Raw genomic sequence first — 11038 nt, forward strand, 5'->3', positions numbered from 1 at the left:
AATGGCTCCTTGTCTAAATAACTATGTCTCGAGAAATGAGCTGTGTGTGTCGGTGCGTATAAACTATTTTTTTATTATTATAATCTCGCAATACTATCAATAAGAAACAATAAAAAAAATTATATTAAATAAATTATACTACTACAACCCATGACGGGTCAGGAATACTTTGTGAGAAAGTACTGTTACTACGGTTGTGTAAGGAGGTGGTTTAAAAACTTGTCAACACTTCCATGAGGCTGGGTCGACTCAGAAGAGCTCCTGGACCCAAAGGGGTCACTAACGGCTGAAGTAAAACTCTTTTTTTTTTTTTTAATTATTTATTTATTGTAATTTACAACTGTACAAAATAATACAATAGGTAAATATGTAGTATGTTTCATATACACTTGAAAATCTTGGGAAGGAACCACCCATTGGTGGTACTTCAAACATTAATTTAAACTAGAAGGTCTCGTGGCCATCTTCTTTTCAGACGCCTCGGAGGATTATCAGGGATTGTTAAGGATGAAAGATTAAGAATTAATGGGTTAGGATGGTTAAGGAGTTTGGAATAAAAAGACGCATATCTGGTTTGGGTCAAATCTGCAACGAATGGGATGTTAAGGTCTTTATGAATGAGTTTATTTGTGACGTAATAAGGAGCATCAAGGATTTTACGTAGGATTTTGGATTGTAACGATTGGATGCGGTAAGAATTTGATGGTTTGGTGGAGCCCCAGAGCTCAATTCTATATGTCCAAATTGGTCTGATTATTGTAGTGTATACTAATTTTTTGTAATGAATGGGAAGTTTAGAGCGTTTGTGAAGTAAGTGTTGTAGCAATCGGAATCTACGAGCAGTTTCTTGTCGTTTGAGTCTTGTGTGTGGAGAAGTAAAACAGACAATTATCTATAATCATCTCCCACTGCCGGATTAGAGCTCAGGTCCTTGGAGTCAGTAGCAGAGTGTCTTAACATTGAGCCACTCTCTCCCCTGTTAGAAAAAATTTATAAATATATTTCAATTTAAGTTAAATTGAGTGCATTCTCTTACAAGGAATGAAAACAGTGTTTTAAATTCAATTTAAATCAATTTTTTCAGCTATGTTTTTTTAGTACATTACATGATTTCCTTAGTGAAATTAAAAGTTTGACAAAAATAAGATTACTTAAGGTACAGGAATATGTGACAGAAGTCCCGAAACGTTGTAAAACAGAAAAGAAAATATAGAATAAAATATATTAAATTTTTGGAAGTTTTTAACCTCTAAAAATTTATTGAAATTGACAAGACTTCCTAAAAAGAAAATCCACAGAAAGACAAAATATGAAATAATTCGATATTTGACTTACGAGAAAATAAGTCTTTTTGGTTTCATAGTTGTTGTGACAATGTCCAGATTTTACTTGTATATACCTATATATGAATTATATACTAAAAGTAAGTACTGCCATATATACCTATATATGAATTATATACTAAAAGTAATTACTGCCATATATACCTATATATGAATTATATACTAAAAGTAAGTACTGCCATATATACCTATATATGAATTATATACTAAAAGTAAGTACTGCCATATATACCTATATATGAATTATATACTAAAAGTAAGTACTGCCATATATACCTATATATGAATTATATACTAAAAGTAAGTACTGCCATATATACCTATAAAAAAAAAATCTGTACCATTGCAAACCATGAAGGGTGAGGGGTGCAGTTCTTTGTAAGGAACTGTTACTAGACGGTCGTCCAAGGAGGTGATTTGGTCAGATTATGAGGCTAGGTAGACCCTGGAAGGGCCCAAGAAGAGCCAGCGTTGACTGACGACTACAATGTAACAGAAAACAACTTTATGTCCGGATTCTAACTTGAGTCCTTGGAGTCAGTAGCATCGTGCCTTATCGCGGTGCTACAGCGCTCCATATATATTAATTTTATACTAATAGTAAGTATTGCCATATTTAATAATTAAATTATTCTTTTGAAACGTTCAAGGATAATTTTCATGCCAAGCAGTAATTGAAAGTTCTATTGTGTTGCGCACAATAAATATTTTAGTTTCTATTATAGTTTCAGTTCAACGATTCAGCCAACTATACCGACAACTCTTAAAAGAAAATAAACTTCTAATTTACAAGACTATACTCAGAGCTATCTGGACCTATGGACTTGAACTTTGGGGAACAGCTAGACCTTCGAACATCAAACTTATCCAATCCTTCCAATCCAAAATACTTAAAACCATAGTCAATGGACCCTATTACCCTATTACTATTCTTGACCTCATATGAACCAAAATCTCAAAATTCCATATAAACCTTTCTGATCATCCTAATCCTTTTGTTCAATCCTGTTCGACCCATTCCTACAATCCACCACGAAGATTGAAACGGCAGTGGACAAGAGACCTATTGTAAAATAAAACCAACAATCGGATGGCATTTAGCAAACGTACCCAGCCTCTACTGGCTTATAATCGTGATGTGGTGAGAGGGCTGAGCTGGGTTGAGAGGGATTGGCTCCAAGATCCTCAGGTCAAGAATGTAAATATTGTACATAATAGTGTAAATGTGATTAGTGTTTTAATTTTATTGTTATATTAGTTCAAAATTTTAATATTTTATTTTATCCTTATTTCTTTATGTAAATACTTTGAATAAGTTAATTTTATTTGTGAGATTTTATTATTTTTATTTATGAATGGGATCATTTATCACTACTACTTATTGCCCAACGTTGTGGCTGATTTCTATGAAATGAAATGTAATAGCCTTTTATTTATGCAATAAATTAAAATCATTACAAAATACAATATAATCATTTAAAGAAGATAGAGAGAAAAAAATAAAATAAATTTATATATGTATATATATAATAGTTGACAAAACATTAACTTGTATCAATTTTCTTTCTATTTTTCTGTATCCTGTCCTATATAGGCGTCCCCTTTGGACAGTAATAGTCAGCACTTCCCGGGGTGACCAGCCCTATTGAGAGGCGAGTTCTATCCATTTCCCCTTCCAGATATTCCTGTCCCTAGCTGCTCTCCACCAGAGGGATTCTGCCATCCTCTTGAACATATCGCTCCATCTTTTCTTTTGACGTCCTCTTCTTTGAAGGTCATATGGAGTCCATTCTGTGGCAATTTTTGACCATCTGTTATCTTCGCTTCGAAGGAGATGCCCTGCCCATTTCCATTTGCTCAATCTTGTCATCTTCAGTGTGTCAGTGAGTCCCGTTTCTTTCCTCACATTCACAATGCTTGTTCCAATATTATTTTGCCACACCTGTAATTTCCTCTCCTGAGCTATAGTCAGTGACCATGCTTGGCATCCTTAAGTGACCACTGGGCTAATGCAACTATCGAATACCTGCTTTCGTGGCAGATTGTTGTAATCGTTGCTTTCGTGTTGTGATTCTTATCAATAAATAAAAGATTTGAAAACAATTTTGTTCGGGTTGTATTGCCTGCGATTATGATGATAAAAAAAATTGAAAAAATGATAAAAAGTATTACATCAGTAATTACTCACATAATATGTGTTATGTACATTACACTTAGTTCAACCAGATAATCGCGTGACATGCCTCTTAAATTTAGTCTATAATTGCAAATATTATTTTTAAAGAATCTGAAAAAACAAAACAATTCTCAAACGTTTTTTAATTCAAATCAAATTAGATTGTCATGTTATTTTTCTAAGTGTTTGTCGAAAACGTTATCGAATCTTTGAGGAAATATTAGATGATCGTTAATTTATCAATCGCAGGCAATCGGAACACTAGTTCAATGTTTTCACAGTAAAACTGAAATTCTCTGAAATGTATTGAGAAGGATATGTGGAAGAGTCTCGGAAATTGGAATTTAGAGAAGAAGAAATTATGAGCTGATGGATCTGTTCGGGGAACCCATTATCGTGGATTTAGTCAAAAAGAGAAAGAATAAGATGGTTTGGACGCGTTGAGAAGATGCCCGATGAAAGGATACGATGGTTTATGACTAACTAGATGGAAAAAGGAATGGATGACGTCCCCAGATGAGATGGCTGGACGATGGGGAGGAGGATTTGAATCTTTTAAATGTTGAAAGATGAAAAGAGAAAATAAGATGTAGATTGGTTGGTAGTGGTGGAGAAGACTCAGGTTCTTCTAGTGCGCAGCGTAGTACCATAATAATAATAAGGTGCGATAAGGAATATCAAATACCATTTCTGTTCCAACCAAGAATACAACAGATTAAAAAAATATTACAAAGGCTTCTCTGGTTTTCCAGTCTCTTTTCCTGAGAGAGACTAGAACACCTAGGTGGTTGCGTCTATTATAGTCAACGCCTCTTTCGTCTAATGGTTCTTTGCCTCTTTATTTATTTTTATATGACCCTTCCGGGTCATTTCTGACATACGGAGGAGGGGTTATCTAGAAGTAATCGACCAATTCTAGCCATGGTAGGGAGTGAAGTTTTCATTCGTGGGACTCGAAAGAAATTCAGTCCAGATTCAAACCACCGCCGCCGCAGTTCCCAGATTGAAAAGACCTGCGCCTCAGCCACCTGAGCTTTGGACGGCCCCATTCTGCTTTGACTCCAAGTATTTCTCGGTTTTCCTATAATCCTCATCGATTCTCGCTCCATACATTATTTTGGTCATTCTTTCCTCCTGCATCTTTTTTACGTGGTCTATTTTCTTCTATAATATGTTACTTCTTCCAGATTACTTATTATTGTAGTATTCCTGACTTTTATAGTGTTTTCCCCTCTATCCTTCTCAGATACCTCCTCTCCTATGCTTGGATTTGGCCTTTATGCCTTTAGGTTCAGGACTCATTTGCATAGTCCAATAAAGGGTTATTGTAATAGTCTTATATACGACATTTTTTGTTACTTCTTTCTTTCCCCAGAAACTAGCCTTGAGTGAATAGAAGCATTTGCAGGACAATTATATAATTTTTTTTATAATAAACTGTAAATCGAATGTAATAGCCGGTGAGTGGATACAGACTCTATGACATACTATGTACAACTTTGAGCTCTAGATACAACTTGTCTTCTATACAACTGTCGGATACTGATCTTTAACTGATCATTTCTCTGTAACTTGCATGTTATATACATCATATACACTAACAAGGAAAGTGAGGACATTGTTATATTTTTTTTAATTGTTTAATTTTAGGCAACAAGTTGATAACCGTTTTTTATTATTATATACATTATTTTTATTATATACATTATTAAGAAAGTTTAGGACCGATGGAATCCTATCATTCCAAAAAAATCCAATTAAGATTTCACACTCATAGATCGTCAGTGGCCACTTTCAATCAATGCTGAAGTAGCCTGAGAAATGCCTCATCAATGAGATAGATGCTTAATTGTTAATTAATTAACACAAAATATTTATTAATTACTAAATAATTTCAGTAATCATCGATCGTCATTTGGAGTTGCTCTTGAATTTCAAGAGGTGATATCTCCACATATCGCAATATACCTTATATAATGTTTGCTCTGCTGATTTTTAATAAAAGCTTGCCATAATTATTTTCTAATATATATAAAGAAAAATCTGTCCTCAGTCAGAGATGCAGTACTTGGTATGGAAGAAATTTTACTAAGCCAACGGTTGTGCAAGGTGGTGGTCAGAATCACGCTAGGTCCCCCGATGGAAGAATGTGGGCCGTCCGTTTCTCAGGTGGTTGACTTTTTCATTTATTCACGGTCCACAAAATGAAAAACCTTGACCCACCACCATGGTTAGAATAAGTTGGTCACCTCTAGATAACCTCCCTCCTCTCGTATGTCAGATATAACCAAGAAGGTAGTCATAAAAAAAAAAAAAAAAAAATGTATGAATTCTCTGTTGTTTAACGACTTAAAAAAAACGAAATCGTTATCTTAAACGAGATTTTGATGCCCAAAAATCGAAAATGAACTAAGTCTTCTTCCATCACTTACAGAGATTTCGTAAATTCACGATGTGTAATTATCGTTTTGAAACTAAAAATCAAGACATCCACTGTACATAACCGAACGACTTCAAATTTGTTTACGACCAAAATGAGTTTTATCATATACCAAGTTGAGCGTCTGTACTGAGCGTCTATACTGGTCAATATGAATTTATGGGTCCAAGGGTTTTTGCAATGAACCTTAAAAATATTGTATATATCTTAATAAATAATTCAAAACACTATCCAATTATAGTCTCAAAACCTTTATTTCTTTTACACGTCCAACGTTTCGGCCAATTCGGCCATCTTCAGGGACAATCTCAATATCACTATGAAAACATATAATTTAACACTTTAGAAAACTTCATTCAGGCTATTCTGCCCAGGTCAAAACATTTATATCTAATAAGTCAATTATCCATTAAAAACCATAGTCAAAATTATTTCTCTGCACACACTATTATGCAATAGAGTTTTGGATTATTTATTAAGAAATTACAAGTCTCAAGAAAAAATTTTAAGATTATAAATAAATTGTATATATCTTTTACGTAACTGAGTACAGCCTTTACTCTGTTTGTATTTTACAGGAATCATGTCCAATTTTATGTTGTGTTTTTTTTAGTTTAATGTTGTATAACACTTCAGAGAAAATTGATTAATAACATTGTAGGACGACTTCAGTAGGGAAAATAACCGGAGTCTATGGTACTATCTTTCAAATACGTCTGGTTCTTAATAAACTGAAATGTTTATTTTTGTCCGATATGCCAACATTTTAAAAATTACTCAAATATTTTTGTCCAATGAGATATATTTTTTTTTTAATTTTGAAAACAATTATTATAATTGAATTGGTTCTATAGATATGCTATTTAATCTCATATATATGCTGCTTTCTCATTCCTTTGATTAAATTTTATCCTTTCAAGAGAGTTTTGAATCGCACTTATGTCATGAAAAATAAGCAGATAAAAAATAAGAAATTAAATGATTTTATTTATATATATTTTTATCACCTTGTTGGAAAAATGGTAATAGCCTCAACCTTCAAGTATCAAAACATATTACACGCTCAACGTTCATTCCATCATCAAGGGCAATCTAATAAACTAACTGCTTTAATTATAACTTATTATTAACAATATCAAAAACATTATTAATTATAATCTGAAAACCTTAATTTTAATATCACAGCTTCAACATTTGTTTGTAAAATTTTACAGACTATTATGTCCAAGTCCAAATAAACCTATAAAACTAAAACAAATAAGAGAAAACCATATTTCTTTCCTGATAAATTTGTACCATTCTGTTTTATTTTACCTATATTCGTCACTATAACATTTAATAATAAATTATGAACACACACAATTTTGATAAATATACTCTCAACTTTTATTTTCAGAAACTCTCTAACATTTCGGCCCTCAGGCCATTTTTAAGGAGGCAATCTTAAATATTGATGTCATATTCTTTAAAATATTTTCTGCAGGCTAATTCCCCATGTCATATCTATAACAGAGTCCTAACCTGTTGAAGGTAGGTTCTGTTATAAATAATGTGTGTAAGTGGAAAAAGATAAGATTATTTGTGTGAGAAAGATTTTAATAAGATATATAAAAAGTTATATATGGCATGGGCAATTAGCTTACAGAAAATATTTTAAAGAACATGACATCAATATTTAAGGTTGTCTCTTTGAAAATGGCCTGAGGGCCGAAACGTTGGAGAGTTTCTGAAAATAAAAGTTGAGAGTATATTTGGATCAAAATTGTGTATGTTAATAATGAAATAAACTACTCTCAAACAATCATTATAATAAATCGTTAATCTAATTTAATAATATATAAGTATATATAGTTGACCATAATAATTGATAAGAAGATGGTCAGGGTTGCGGTCAAAGGAGAAACAAAAATATAAACAAAAAAGTTAAAAGGAATATGGTCCTGGTGCGGTCAAAAAAACTCAAATAGTAGATAATTATACTATTTTATTGAGCCAACGTTTCGCCCCACGTTGCAGGGCTTCGTCAGGGCTATTTTGACGGCAGTCAAAACAAAAGTCAAAAGTGAAAACAAAAGTTAATAAACAAAAAAGCCGTTAACGGTTTGCTGGCTACCTCCTCCCCACTCCTCCACGCTTCCGCTTCATTGTTTCTTTCTGTTCAACCGATTCCTTTGATCAGGTAGGTTGTCCTGACTTGTTCTTTGCTCATTTGTTATCATTTTATATCATTATTTTTTTTTATTATTATTATCCTTTCATGACGTTTATTTTATCTCTATAATTTTTTTTTTTTCCCTTCCCCGTATTGATTTTGTTTTATGTGCATCTCCTGTACTTTTTTAGCTTTATTTTTAATAATTTTTATAAAGAAATTTTTACTCTTGCCATTGTTACTTGTTTTTATTCTTATCATTGTATCTTATCTTTGTATTTTTATTCTTATCTTTGTATTTTTATTCTTATCTTTGTATTTTTATTCTTATCATTGTATCATTTTGTATCTTTTTAGCCCTGATGAAGCCCTGCAAAGTGGGGCGAAACGTCGGAAAATAAATAGTTGTAAACTATTTTTGTTTCTCTTTTGACCATAACCCTGACCATCTTCTTATATAATAATTTTTACTCTTCACAATTTATGTATTTTATTATCACTAACTTATCACAATATTACCTATATAACCTACCTCAACATTCAGTTTAAGAATATTATCATTTTGTTCCACACCACATTTTTATTTATTTTGTTGTTAAAATCATATAAACTTTAATTATAAATAATTATCTAAAATTAAATTTATTCATCATGAATTAATTTTACATAAAATAAATACATTTTGAGGCTGTGAAAATAAAATTGGGGTATGCAAATTATATTTAATAATAAAAATAAGATGGTTCAGGTGGGGTCGAAGAAGAACTCGATTTACGTTTTAAACGATTTACTTTCGCACTGACTTCGTCTGAAAGCCCTGATGAAGCCCTGCAACGTGGGGCGAAACGTTTAGTATAAGAGCCCAAGAGGAGAAAAAAAAGGCAGTTTTTCACCTCAATTTTTGATTACTTAATTCAAATCTAGGTATAATTACTAGTCAAAATTTATAAGTATGGGTAAGGGGAATAAATGGTGGCTGTTTCAAAATGTTCAGAATAATTTTTTTTTTTATTCAGAGCTCTATATCTTTACAACTACCAACAAGAGAAAATCTAAGAGAGCATCATTTAAAGAAGAGTAAATTTGCTAAAATGTAAGCCCTAATAGAGTTATTTACGTTCAATAGTTCTGGAGATATAGCTTTTTAAAAAACAACATTTCATAAAAGTGTTGTATGGAACGTACTGAAAAATCAGTAGTTAGTGAATTTATTTTGAAAGATCTATATCTCAGGAACTATGGGACGTATAGGTGTCTATTAGCACTCAAATTAAAGCTATTTTAATGAGCTATATAGTAGTTTATGACGTTTATTTTCGTAGGAGTAATAGTATACATGAAATTTGCTAAAATAAATTGAGTTATAGTTGTTTGGACAAATTTTCATTTGCCAAATTTATATTCATATGTGTTATCATAAACACTACTACCCCTACGAAGATAACTGTCATAAACTACTTTATAGTAAGTTAAATTTCCTTCATTTTGAGTGTTGGCAGACATATGTGCGTCTTATGGATCAAGATATATTTTTCCAAAAATCCAACATTTTATACAAACAACTAGTAATTAACATTTTGTGAGTTTATTTTGTCAAATATAAAAACTACATATCGTACAAAAATAAACATTAGTAACTATAGTAAATTTAAGTAACTTTAATTTGAGTGCTGACAGACATCTATACGTTCAATGGTTTTTCATAAATCAAACTTAATGTCTGAACCATTATGAATGAATTTATTTTAGCAGATATCATGAAAACTACTATTCCTACGAAGGTAAAGGTTATAAACTACTTTATAATACAATTATTTAGCTTTGATTTAAGTGCTAATAGACATTTGTACGTCAAATGGTTATTGAGATATAGATTTCTCAAGAGAAATTCACTGACTACTGATATCAGTACATTTTTATGAAATGTTGCTTTTTAAAAAATCAACTTATTTTAGCAGATATCATGAAAACTACTGTTCCTACGAAGGTAAAGTTCATAAACTTCTTTATAGCCCATTAAACTAGCTTTAATTTAAATGCTAATAGACATCTGTACGTCACATAGTTCCTGAAATATAGATTTCTCAAAATAAATTACCCAACCACTGATATTTCTGTACATTTACTCTTTTTTAAATAATGTTCTTTTAGGTTTTCTAGTGTTGTTGGTAGTTTTAAAGACATAGTGTTCCGAAAGAAAAATTAATTATATTATTTCAATTTCTTGAGATAATTATTTATTAAATAAATTAAAAATTTGTATCCATTATTCTCTCAACACTTTTATTTTTCACCAGTCCAACGTTTCGGCCATTCTACCCACCCTCAAGGACATCTTCAATATAATTTCTTCCTTACATTAATTTAAAGTTTCTTTTACAGGCTATTCTGCCCAGATCATTTTCTTTATTATAAGTTAAAAGCCTATTTTTTTAAATTTTAAAATCATTAATATTTAATTTTTCTTATATAAGATTATCCACAATTAATACACTACCATATAACAAACCATTTATCTATGTTAAAATTTAAAAAATAGGCTTTTAACTTATAATAAAGAAAATGACCTGTGCAGAATAGCCTGCAAAAGAAACTTTAAATTAATGTAAGGAAGAAATTATATTGAAGATGTCCTTGTGGATGGCTAGAATGGCCGAAACGTTGGACTGGTGAAAAATAAAAGTGTGAGACAATAATGGATACAAATTTTTAATTTATTTAATGAAAAATTAATGTTTTTTAACGTTTTGGAACAACTAATATTTGGCAGGCTCATAAATTTTGACTAGTAATTATAAATAGTTTTCATTAAAGTAATAAAAAATTGGGGTGAGATAACTGCCTTTTTTTTCTTCCCGTCTCTTGTACTAGTTGGCTTAATATAAATAGGTGATTTTTTCTTTATCTTCTATTTATCATTAAATTAT

The 11038-nt window shown here is 31.3% G+C and overlaps 1 protein-coding gene across 1 annotated transcript in view; it reads right to left on the bottom strand.

The window, feature by feature from the left end:
* The window catches only part of LOC106692899 (purine nucleoside phosphorylase), a 32229-nt gene that overhangs the window by 20046 nt on the left and 1145 nt on the right, over nucleotides 1–11038 (bottom strand). The gene's annotated exons all lie outside the window — the stretch shown is intronic.

The sequence above is a fragment of the Halyomorpha halys genome, unplaced genomic scaffold (assembly GCF_000696795.3).
Source record: "Halyomorpha halys isolate HHAL.00 unplaced genomic scaffold, Hhal_1.1 Scaffold76.1, whole genome shotgun sequence".
NCBI classification, from domain to species: domain Eukaryota; kingdom Metazoa; phylum Arthropoda; class Insecta; order Hemiptera; family Pentatomidae; genus Halyomorpha; species Halyomorpha halys.